This window comes from Cydia splendana, chromosome Z (genome assembly GCF_910591565.1).
Source record: "Cydia splendana chromosome Z, ilCydSple1.2, whole genome shotgun sequence".
NCBI classification, from domain to species: Eukaryota; Metazoa; Arthropoda; class Insecta; order Lepidoptera; family Tortricidae; genus Cydia; species Cydia splendana.
The window spans coordinates 13,820,787-13,834,281 of NC_085987.1; the positions used below are offsets into that span (position 1 = coordinate 13,820,787).

The window sequence follows — 13,495 nt, forward strand, 5'->3', positions numbered from 1 at the left end:
TCGTGCAGCACGGACCCAAGATATTTGAATTTATTCGTATTCACGACAAAATCGTCTCCTACCTTTATGGGGTCGGGGTCCGTGCCGCCACATGCCATGTACTCGGTCTTTGCAACATTTAGTTTCAGACCGCCGTTCTCTAGGGCACCCTTCCATTGGTTCACTTTATGCTCCAGTTTCTGTTTGTCCTCATATCTTTTCTTCTTTTCTTATATCTTTATATTTCATACATTTGTAAAATAAATAAAGGATTTGTCGACCTGTCTGGCCTCTATTGTCAAGGCGTTAGAGTGTATGGCAGATATTTTTGAGCATCTCGGCCACTCCGATATATCTGATGGCGAATGTACCCAGAAATAACGTACCATAGAATTTACATCTATTTCACAATAGATGGCGTGGACATCAAAGAGACAACCATGTTTCCAGTATTTCCGATGGGTGGCGCTACTGTCGACGATTATAAAGCTATCACCCATCAGCACCCATGAACGCGGCTTCTTCAAATGTGCCGCTCAAACGACATCAAAAACTCGCGACAAACGGTTGGGGTGGATGGACACTAATTCTACTTTTTAAATAAATACACGCAAGAAGTTTTTAACTCAAATCGTGCTACGTGTAAAAAAATTGTTTAGTGGTTATATTTGCCTTCCTAGTTGAAGATATTTAGACACTTCGTTGTTCGTGTTTTAGGTAAGTCATCAAAACTATACCATTTTGTAAGCAGCCATTTATATTAATTTGGTTTAGGATTATCTTTTCATATTTCGTACGAGTACCGCTTACCTAGAGTTCTCGTAATGTTTGTATTCATTATAAAAGTGACAGTGAGCAATTGGTGAATTGGGTTAGATAAGATAACTTTACGCAATGATAGGCCAAGTATCTTTTCTACTTCTATATTTTGAGCATACCTGTTGCCAGCCTGTTGCCAAATATTTAAAATAGTATGATGTCTATTGTCTTACATTCAAGTATGGAAAATAAAAGGTAAAAATTGTATTGTAGCTATGAAGCACAGAGTATAATTTTGGTTTAGGGTTTTTATCGTGGTAAAATCTACACATTAGTCTTAAAACTTTAATAAAGTTACCTCGTAGGTCATAAACGCTTTCTTTGTATCGTAGGTACTCGACGCTTCTTACGCCTTTTTTCCTTTCTTTAATATGTATAAAGTTTGTTTAAAATTAACCTCGTAAGGCCCAATAAAGATTTACAGCTCACAATTCAGCGTCCTATAATAGGACAGTTTTTATTCTAATTGCTGTCATCGAATATGCCTATGTAGGTACCTACTTAAAATTATTTTTTAAATATTTACATATTCTTAAGTAGGTATATCCTTTCTAAAATGCCTTGGGGCGCCATGAGTGGACCTGTTGGCCCTTACGACGTTAAGAAGCATTTAACGCGAAGTGTTTTAGGGCGGTTTCAGGCTAGCGTTTTATACGCGCCTATATGCTCGTCTTTGGAAGCGCGTGTAGGCGCGTATAGACTAAATGTAGCTAAATATAACGCGCGTGTACACGCGTAACGCCGAAACGACACGACACGTACACGCGCAGAAAAAAACGCTCGTCGAAACCGCCTTTAAGATTCTCGTTCTGCAATCTCGCGAACGTATTTTTAATTTAACTTTTTATGCATGATTTTTTTTATCTACAATAAACAGGACACAATTGACTGTGGGAAATAGTAAAAATAAAGTTAATAAGTATAAGTACCTAGCTAATATGTAATACTGCATGTACTAATATTTGACCTCCAAAATAGGTACATCGACACGTAACACAATGAAATCAATTAGGTGTTGTAGGCACGATATACTCGAACATCATCATCATCATTCTCTTGCCCTTGTCCCATTCACTTGGGGTCGGCGCAGCATGTCTTTCTCTTCCACACCTCTCTGTCGCCCGTCATTTCATCATTCACTTGCGTTCGTTTCATATCATCTCTCACACAGTCCATCCACCTTTTCCTCGGTTTTCCTTTCCTCGTACTTCCCTCCACATTCATTCGTAATACCTTTCTCGTCACATGACTTTCATCCCTCCGCATCACATGCCCGTACCACGCTAGGCGATTTGCCCTTACTTTTTCTGTTATGGGTGCAATTTTCAGGCTTCCTCTTATATAAGTACTCATTCCTTATCCTATCCATTCTCGTCACCCCACACATCCATCTTAACATTCTCATCTCCGCTACATGCAATCTCTTTTCATCCGTCACCTTTAGGGCCCAACACTCTGATCCATACATGACGACAGGTCTTATGATTGATTTATAAATTTTACCCTTCAACCGAAGAGGCATTCGGGCGTCGCAAATGGTTCCCGTGACGTGTCGCCATTTCATCCATCCTGTGCTAAATAAAGGTGATGTAAACAGGTGTTTACAAAAAGTATATTTCATGTTTAAAAGGATTGGCTCTTACGCGAATGTTTATTTTTATAATGATTACCTAATACTCTGCCGTTATCGAACAGAAATATTTCTAATACGCAGATAAGATCTGTATAAAATCTCTTCTCACACTTGAGTCAAACTTAACAATTTACATAAAGCGTTATACTTATGTTTTACTAGCGACCCGCCCCGGCTTCGCACGGGTTAGTTATACACCTAAACCTTCCTCAAGGATCACTCTATTGATAGGTGAAAACCGCAAGAAAATCCGTTCAGTAGTTTTTGAGTTTTTCGCTAACATAAACACACAAACAGACAGACGCGGCGGGGGACTGTGTTTTATAAGGTGTAGTGATAAGTAGGTTTTCAATGAAAAAAAAACACCGAAAGCGCAAAATAGGTGAAAGATAAACTTTTACTTGACATGATTTTTACCGTAGGTACTGTCAGAGCGCCAAAAATGTTCGTAAGGTTTCCTGCTGCTGCGCCGACATTTACCTACCTAGTTATTTACCCTAAAAGTTTTGCGACGCTGACAGAAACTAAAAATATACGTTACGTGCTTGTTTACGTGCAATAATTAATTTTCATAATTATTTGTAAACGCGGCACGAGCACGAGGCCGGACGAGGAAGAATAAAATTAATCCATTTGTCCCTGACGTGAACAAATAGGAATACATTAATTCCCAGTTGTCCGTGGGGACTATAGCAAATAATATGTTTCTATTTTTGCCTATTAGTAGTCAAGTTAGCACACCTAAATTTTTTGTTAGCCACTTTTTTGTAATGTACAATTAGGTATGGGATTCAAAACCGGCCAAGACGATCTCAAGCTCAGTGTAGGGTTCCGTAGTTCGCGTTCGTCACATTAGGCGGTCGGTACATTACAACTGTTTTATTTATCAAAAACGGAGTCTAACACCATTTAAAAAAAAAATATTTTTATTGCTATATGAAAATACTGGTTTACTAATGTGTTGCAGAAAGTTTTTTGACATATATGTATTTGTATTCCATAATGTTACTTGGCAGAAATGTCGTTTGGCAGAATTACCTTTCGCGTATATCATTTAGCATACAATCATTTCGTAGAGTTTTAAAATCCAGAACCATGTTTTGGCATACTGTTGATGCTCATAATAGACTTTTAAACGAATATTGTTTTCGCAGATAAGTACATGTATTGCATAATATTTAGGTGGCATAAAGTTATCAAGTTGAGTCTTCGTCTACGAGGAATGGTGTTAAAGATTTAATAAAACTATTACCCTTTGTCCTTCCACGGGTCTCAAACTATCTGCATACCAAATTCCATCTACTCGTAAATCACTTTAGCGGTTTGAGCGTGAAGAGGTAACATACAGACGGATAGAGTTATGATGCAATTGCTGTTTGCTAGTTTTTAAAGTGTGTTTATACGGTAAAATAATCAGTAAATATAAAGTCCGTCGAGTAAAAAGATTAGACTTAGATTAGACCTATCTTAATATTATTCTCTAACCTAATGTATTTTTCTGGCATGTGTTCGTTTTTGTTGAGGTCGCAGTTCTAACCTAACCTACTTTGCTCGCAGCCGTTCGTTTTTGTATGACGTCGCAGTTCTAACCTAACCTAACCTACATTTCTGGCAGCCGTTCGTTTTTATAGGAGGCCGCAGTTCTAACCTAATATAACCTTATTTTCTGGCACAGGTTCAATTTAGTTGGGGTCGCGGTTCTTACTTAACCCACTTTTCTGCTAATAGCAGAAAATATCACTATGCCATAATAAGAGTATGCTGCAGGATGATTGTGGTACATAAAATTATGCTAAACTAAAGTCGGCGAAACTAATCTTCTGTTAAATAATATGCTGGAAAATGTATTGTATGCGTTGTAATAGTAATGCCAAGTAATAGTTATGCAAAATTATCATTCGACTAAAAGTGTTTCTGCGATACATGTTATGCGAAGTGTATTTCTGACAAACAATATTATGCCAGATGAGGGGAACCCGAAACTATTAGTATGGTGATTCGCAAATCGAGATAAATATGACATGGCTTATTTTTCTACAAAAAGAATTGTATTCGATAGAAAATTTATTTTTAATAAATAATTACGGTCGGCAATTTTTCGTAAAAATGGGTAACCGCGGTTAAAAAAATGAATATAAAATTTATGGAGAAAAAACGTCAACTATTTCACTCGAAAACGATGCGGAACATTAATTTTAAATTTTTATGAGTATAATTAATGCTATCCAGGCATAGGGATTTTCGCTCATGTCATCTCGGAAATGGGTATATTTGGTATTAATACATTCAGTATAATTTCCAGGGCGCGTAGCCAACGTGCCAATCGTTAATCGTATCGTAGTCATCTCTCTCTATCACTCTTCCAAACTAGTGCGACAATGACAGTTGCGTTTCGTTCACTACGGAGCGTTAACGATTGTACGTTACGTTAGCTACGCACCCAACACAAATGATTGCGGACATCTTTATATTTTACTCCAATTAAGACGTAATTAGAGTGACAAAGAAAGAATGCCCGCACTTTGCGAACTTCAGCGTTCGCGGTAGGCCCCTCTGCACCAAAAATGACAGCCTTATCAATCAACGTGTTAATTAAACAAACGTACCTTTAATTCCGTTACTTAAACATTAAAAAAATACTTTAATCGCTGACTGAAGTCTGCGCTGACGCCTATTTACAGAAAAAGCTGATCGGAATGTGTTTATTAACCAACCAAAACTTAAAGGTGAATCCAATTTAGCAATTTGTAAAAAGTAACGCCATTATTGTTTCCAAATCCGCCCCAGCCCTGCGGCCTAGTAGTGCCCATGATATGAGCCCGGCTGGCTGGACTGTGCACAATCCGAAGAACACATTTTCTCAGAAATTTAATAATTGTCATATCAACCGAGGCATTTCCTTACATGGATATGGATTTCCTTATAATAAATAGGTACATATTGGCAAAGTAAACTTTGCACCGCGTACCTAACTAGGGCTGGCATTGAGACGTGAAAATCAAAAGTTATATCGGCAATCTTGTTACAATTACCGCAGTGGTGTTACATTTTTAGTGTCCCAAGCGTGATAATTGATTAGCCATGAGCTGCCGGAACCGCGCCTGCGACCCGGTTAGAGACAATGTGTATTCGAATATTTCACATCGCCCCTCACAATACCCATCGACACATGCATGTTATAAAATATCATAATATCTACATATACGTTCCTATCACGTAAATCTGAGCTTGGCATTATTTATTAATTAATAATTCTCTTATTTCAACTTAGTAAGTAACGAAAAGACGCAACCTTCAGTACAGTAGCTCAGCTTTTGAATTAATTTAGGTACCTACTTGATGCTTTATCAACGCCATAGGAATGCTATCTGTCCCATATTGTTAAGACCATAAAATTTATCCGTCTTCATATCTATTACTACAATGCAGAAATGATAACCATGCGACATGTCATGTAGCTGCTGGCAAGTATTCATGTCGGAGTGACGATTGGCCCTGGCACGCAACGGCGGGCGGCTTCTGAGTAGATTTGTCTTATGTGACAATTACACCGAGACGAACAAAACCGCTCCAATAACCCAAGTAGTACAACCGTAGCCAATCTGACGTATTCAAGTCACCCATCACACGGACGGCTAACATGTCTTGTCATAGTATCGCTATCTTTATGTCTGTCTCAATGCAACATGCTAAGAACTAGAAAGAACTAAGTATTTTCAAATAAAATGAGTTGTGTTCTTAACGAGTAATCTGAAATTTTGATAAGAGTCCGAGGTTGCTAAAGCAAACAAAAGACGCGTAATTTTCTTTTCCCTTGATTAGCGTACTCATACCCTGACGTGAGATTGACGTTGTCATCTCTCTACGTGTCATAAAAATAACCATTAGCGGGTGTGATGATATTTTGCAATAAAACAAAGATTAGGCCTGTTTACGCTAGATAGTAATTACCTACCGCCACTTGAACGAAGTAGCTACGCACCATTCAAGATAAGGCATATTTTCTTTGGCCAGCCTGCAATATTTATTGTAAGTTCCTCATGTCATCTGTATTTTCGGTACGCAGCAATTCATAATATGTATAAAAATTCAATTGCATAAAAACACTGAAAATGTTCTTATTCGTTAACCACATTCTAAGTGTAAGTTATGACATACGATGTATTCGTGCAAACTCCGTGCAAATATGTACATAACGTTTCACTTCAGGCGTTAGGGTAAAAGGTTATTTTTATAAATAACCCAAAACGGTGCAATAATTACGTAATAGTAATATTTAATCTGCAGCGAAGGCGGGCGGGCGGTCCGAGCCATGAAATACGATATGGAAATGCGGACCGGATTTCCGGCGATGTTAGCGCCGCTTTTCCATTTAGGTATTTTATAAGACTGTCCTTGAACCCCCATAATTTATCACTCACGAACAATAAGAAAAATACACCATTGTAGTTACACTCATTTCCTGCTTATTTTCGTAATAGCTTAGCCAGAAATATCTCGTCGTTGATTGATCATGCATGATCGCATTGTTATGAATACCTTATTTACTTTATTTGTATTTTTACCTACCATATTACATAAATAAGAGAATAATTACCTAGCAATTAATGATTTAGTTCGTCATGTTGCTTTGTGTGAATGGTATGAGTTGGTACCTGGATAATAATGAGAATTACTACTGTGCATAAAAGCGTAGTCATAAAAAGCTAATGATCTAAGACATCTAAGTGATAATTATTTCAGGTCACGCAAGGTGCATGGACATAGTACTACCTGTTCAGAGAACTTATGAGCAAGAAGTATACCTCATAGTACCTAATACCTACTTAGGTACAAGCTTAAACGCTGTGCGCGCTGCTTGAAAGACCGTCTGTCTTTACGTTATCCTATAAAGGTTAATAAAGAGGAGATACGATACCGTTTAACCTCTTGTCTGTGTACGATATTGATTAGGATCCTGACCAAATTATTAACCAACTTTTTGCGTTATTTTTAAAACGTATTTTTCTGCTCTATACGGCACAATCGAGATTTGAGCGACACGATTGTTGACCACACACATGCATAAGGTTAAACAACATGCCAAACGCATTCCAAAGATTACATAATATTTATATTTAGATATAACCTACTCGTATATTTACATTTGTGTTGGAATCAACTATCAAACTAAATTTACTAAAGATATTACTTTTGGCTGGTTGGAGATACTTCAAAAAACTGGTCAAGTGCGAGTCGAACTCGCGTCCCAAGGGTTCCGTACTGCACACATTTTCGAACGAGCGAGCAAAGCGAAGTTCATAAGTACATTCAATTTTTCCACACACGGCTGGCTATCTTTAATTTTGTTCGAAGTTCGCAAATTGCTGGCATCTCACCCTGTCACTCTAATTACGGTTTCATTGGATAAAAGAGAAATCCCCGCAATTTGCGAACTTCGGTGTTCGCGGTAGACCCTCTGATATACGGCTCATTTAGCTACTCGTACTTAAACCAATTATTTGTTCTGTTTGAACACTAACCTCCTAACGATCATCCTTCGACCTTCGCACTAGCTGTCCATACCACGTTTCACGTAAATCAATTGCGGTTGTGGCCCTGATAGAGCTTATCAGCAATTCTTATTCTTAAGTCCGGATCACGCTTAATTGCAGACTTCTTATACGTTTTTCCAGTAATCTATAGGTATCGGGCCCAATCGCTTAACAAAAGATAGAACAAAATCGACGATCTCCTTTGCAGGAAGCATGCACATGTCGAAGGCTCCGGGCCTTCGACCTTCGCATTCAGACACTTGTACTATAATTGTTCTGTGTTTAAACACTAACCTCCCGCAACTCGGCCTTCGCCCGTGCGCTTCAAAAAGCTACTGGGGGATGCTTCGGATCTTCGGCCCTACGCGTAGCTCGGACTTCGGCCTTCGCAAAAGCTGACCACACCGAGTTTCACGTAAACCATTACGGCTGCGTCCCTAAAACAGCCCAACCGCGTTTTTTTTCTTAAGTCCGACTCACGCTTGACTCTAGATTTCTAATAGGTTTTCCTGTCATCTAGAGGTAAAGAACTATTATGTGTATTTTTTTCAAAATTTTAGACCCAGTAGTATCGGAGCTAAGGGGGAGGGGGGAATGGTCATTTTTGCCTATTTTCTTAAACTATTTCATATAAAATTATAAAAAAAATATATTTGAGATCCTCAAAATAAGCCCTTTCATTTAATATGTAACACGATATGGTTTGCAAAACTTTGTTTTTTAATTTTCTCATATTGCCCCTAAAAGAGCCCCCTATGCTTAAAATTCATTTGTTTTTATTACATATCCGTCTTTGGGTCACAGACTTCCATATGTGTACCAAATTTCAACTTAATTGGTCCAGTATTAGTTTTGGAGTAAATAATAGGCTGTGACAGACGGACAGACAAACGCACGAGTGATCCTATAAGGGTTCCGTTTTTTTCCTTTTGAGTTACGGAACCCTAAAAATATCTCCAACCAGCGAAAATGCTTTGACTTTGACTAGACAAAACAAAGTCAAAAATGACGGTCGACTACAAAATTACTTAGTTACCGCAGCGTCATATCCAATTATTGAGTGAGATCGTGACAGACAGCCTTGGCATTGGAAGCGGAACCAGTTACTGGGGACCAGCAAAAAGCACTGGCTACTGAGCGCGTATATAGATACTTAGGTAATCACCTCAGTGATTCATGCCGATTCTCTCATTGTTTTTGCCGTGAGCCGTGATGGAGGCAAACGGCCCGCTTGAACCACCTGCAACTCGAAAGGTGTCACATGCGCGCCGCCAACCCCATGAAAGTAAAGGTGTAAGGATTCATAGCGTTGACATCTTAAAGGGTCTAATGCAGATTGCTTTCGTTGCCTAATACGGGCCATTAAACATGAAGGATATCTACAATTCCCATACCTATTATGTAGGTATTCTAGATAGGCGATGTTTCCAAAGACGACCTATTTAGGTAAATAAATCAAAGTGTCTTCTGACTAACTAGAATCTGTTTTCCTTAAAAGATTGCGATTTATTTGCCAGTAATGATTAATTCACCATACAATTATTTTATCAAAGGCTTGTGCCTACGCATCTATTGAATGGAATGAGAAGTACAACATGCTATTTAGGTCATGTTGTATAATTATTTAACTTGAATCGCTTACAGCATACAGAAACAACGCACATGAACATTCGTTTGCTGCCCAGCGGGTAAGCTTAATCTAATCGAGAGGTAGGGGACCATTGGGCAGTCGGGAAGCTCGGGCACCCCCTTGTAACTCGTCTTTATTTACAAGGGGGTGCCCGAGCCTGCTGACTTTTTACTAAGAAGGGAAATCTTTTTTGCAAAACTCAAACGGCTTAAGCGATTATGTTCATTATAGTTTTTATTGACAGGCTTTAATTAAGCTTAAGTTTCATGATTTTTCTGGTCCTACACGGTTTAAAAGTTAAAGAGAAAGAGGGGGACAATTTTTGCTCGTTTCAAAGCGATTATTTCCGAAAATGTTTACTGTAACAATATAATAATCCTTGAAGACCCTTATTTCTTTTAAATGGTACCTACCTATCCAACGAAACACTACAGCGTTGAATCAAAAATAAAATATTCCCCACTTTACGTGTACTCGCAGGTGAGGTTTTTATTTTATCATTTGGTCGGAGCACAAATGATCAGTGAGCTAAGCCGCGGACGAACAGACAGATGGACATGGCGAAACTATAGGGCTAAGGGTGCCTAGTTGACTACGGAGCTCTAAAAAGTATTTGGGATAGAATATAGGTACCGGTACCCATATATGAATAGAATAGAATAGAATATGTTTATTGCTCACATATTGATCTTACTCTACAAGTACAATAAGGTTACAACATGTTACCCTACAAGGGCATTGCAAATACACGTGCATATAAAATATGTATACACATAAGAAAGGTACACTATAATTTATCTATTTCTACGCCTATTAAATATAACAAAATTATTATTTTATTATCTATGAATTATACTTATTTTCATTGAAAAACTCTTGCAGGGAGTAAAAACTGTGATCTATTAGGTAGGTTTTTAGCTTAGTAACAAATTTTGTGTATGTTTGCTCGTTAGTTATTTCTTTTGGAAGGTAATTATAAATTCTTATAGTCATTACGTGAGGGCTCTTGTTACTAATTTGTAAGTTACTTGATAGTATGGCTATTTTATCTTTATTTCTTATATTTATGGCACATGTGTGGCGGTCTGTTGCTTTTGTATATAAACTTGGATTCTTGCGGACAAATTTACTGGCTTCTAGAATATATAGACACGGTAAAGTTAAAAATTTTTATGTTTTTAAAGTGAGGTCTACAGGTTTCAAGGTTTTTAATATTTGTAAGAATTCTTATGCACCTTTTTTGCAGTATGAATAGTTGTCTGTGCTATTGCCCCACAAAATGATTCCATATTGGAGGCAGGTTTGGGTAAATGCATAATATGCAGCAACGGCCGTTTTAAAATCTGTGCTTTTTTTAATATTTCTTAAGACATAGGTAAATCGAGAAAGTTTTGTACTAATTTTGTCAATATGAGATTTCCAATTGATATTTTCGTCGATATTTATACCAAGAAGACTGCAATTACTAATTTGTTGGAAAGTATTATTCAGGTATGTGTAATTTATATCTATTGGGGATCTTTGATGGGGTCTAAACTGTATAAGGTTGGTTTTTTTAAGATTTAATAGTACTGTTCTTCGACTTCTAATTTCGGTATCAAAACTTCGGGTTAAATTGTAATTTATCACACATCAACCTATCTATGTCAAGATCTCAAGTGGGAAACTCAAGTCGAAAGGTGGGCGTAGAATTCCTACAAGCAGGCTCCACCATTGTGCTTAGAAAGCGTGTCTGAGGAACAACAAAAAATTAATGGAAGTCGAATTTGTACTCCGTCCTTTTCTTATCCGGCCCATTTGAACGAAACGATATACCGAAGATTTTTTTCCCCAAAATAACTGAGTCACGGACTCTCCAGAGCGTAACCCCGTCGTTTTCCTCCTCGGTTCTGGGATACAATTATGTTGGTATACGTTGGCCGCGTGATCATTAAATTTATGCTCAAGAAACAAAAAATCTCCGGATAATTGACAGTGCGGGTCTCAAGTTCGGCCGGCGTACTCATACGTCTCTACCTACGCCACTAGCTGAATTATGTTTTAGCATTGTGTGTTATGGACAGCTTTCAACAACCTCAATCCTCATAAGGTTTTAATTTACCCCTATTCTTTTGTTATTTTACACGACATATGTAGTGGATAAAATTATCAATTTATCATATAGGAACATAAAATGGACCTAAACTTTTAATTAGAGTCTCTTGAATCTGTCCTCACATTATTTATTAATTTTATTAAACTAATATAGTAGGTATTCGTAAGACTTGACCGGTGACCAATGCAATGCACCTATGCTACGCAATGCAATGCATACCTAATGCTGGTGTAAGTGTGGTATTTAATTTACTTAATTTCTAAATGATGAGGAATTTTTATCTGAAAACGACTTATAAATTTATAAAAATAAAAATAAGTTTTTGTACGGAACCCTCGGTGGGCGGGTCCGACTCGCACTTATACGGTTTTTTATCCTACTACCTAATTTGATTCCGCTCTGCCGAGTTTTACTTTTAATATCAATGGGCATATAATTTGATAGTTCGTTAAACCCGACTTTAAATGTTAGATTAAACAATGATAAGACGAGAGAATTGAAGTTTTTTTCCAATTATCGCTGTTAATCTTTTAGAAAATGTGTTTAACTATGTAGGTTACATTCTTTTATCTTCGCATACTTACCTTATATCGGAGCGAAATTGCCTTGAGAAAGTATTCTCTTGTAGGTACTTTTAACTATCATATGTTTAGAGTAGGTACCATAATAAATAATAACCGTCAAGTAATGTGTAATAGATTGAGTAATTACATACATAGTTGAAGTATGTAGTATTATGTAAATCGATAAGAAATAACCGACTCCACTTGTCATGAGACTCATGAGCAAGGTTGTAAGCGGTGCGTAAAGAATCAGATTTCCATCTCATTTCGCTAAGCTAACTGAAACACTTTATGATAAGTGTGATATCGAGCGTTGTCGTTTTGTTAAAAGATGTAAGGTAAGTATATGCCGTTTTTCTCAGGATTGACGCTTGTCTCAGGCTATTAGGGAGAAGTTATCATTGTTGACTACGTTGTTGACGTTAGGGTCGAAGGTTTCACTAATCACTAAGTCACAAAGTACCTACTAAGCAAACACCTCATAACTACCCCGCCTACCGTCTGAGTACTTTAATTTATGTAGCAGAAAAAAAACGTACATCGTTACCTAATTGAAAAGACCGTCATAATATGTTACCTATAAGTAAACGATAAATTTATAACTTCAGTTTTTGTAGACATTATTAGCAGGTATATGGGGACATCATACAATCCTTTTAACTTTGTACATCACAATTTACAATGTAACGCAAGTACTTTTTTCGTGGAATTACGATATTCTCAATTAGGTATTTTTTTTTAGCTGTTGTACTATTCCGATGCGAGCGTAGCCGCAGGGCGTCACTTATTGTCCGAGATAATAAATAGCTCCGCTCCGCTGGGATGTCGATAACGGAAAATGAATCTTTGATCACTCAGTAATCTAGCTATGCTTTAGTTTGGTTAATAGATTTGGATTGTTAGAATTGAGTGATATATTCAAACACTTATACATACATGTACTTATATGTATATATGTGTATGTACCTATGGTGATTTAATCACTTGCGTTGTCAATTTCGTGTGAGGAAAGAGACTAGGCGCCGCTAATTGCTACATACGTACTGCACACATCTAATAACTTTAGCATAAGCCCTTATACGAAAGAAATCATCCGAAATCATTAATAAAAATTTACTAAGCTAAGTAGGTAGGTATGTACATGCATACTTATTTATAATGCTTTCAATACAAGTGAATAGTAATAATTTTGTAGTAGCGAGCTTTGAGCATGTCGTGACGAGGACTCTGAGAGCATCGCTC

At 37.4% G+C, this 13,495-nt stretch overlaps 1 protein-coding gene across 1 annotated transcript in view; it reads left to right on the forward strand.

Moving 5' to 3' along the window:
* The first annotated feature begins 494 nt into the window (after positions 1–494).
* LOC134804467 (aquaporin AQPcic) overlaps positions 495–13,495 on the forward strand; it is a 49,216-nt gene continuing 36,215 nt past the window's right edge. The window contains exon 1 of the mRNA XM_063777517.1: positions 495–696. The gene's annotated coding sequence lies outside the window, so the exon portion shown is untranslated. The remainder of the gene's footprint in view (positions 697–13,495) is intronic.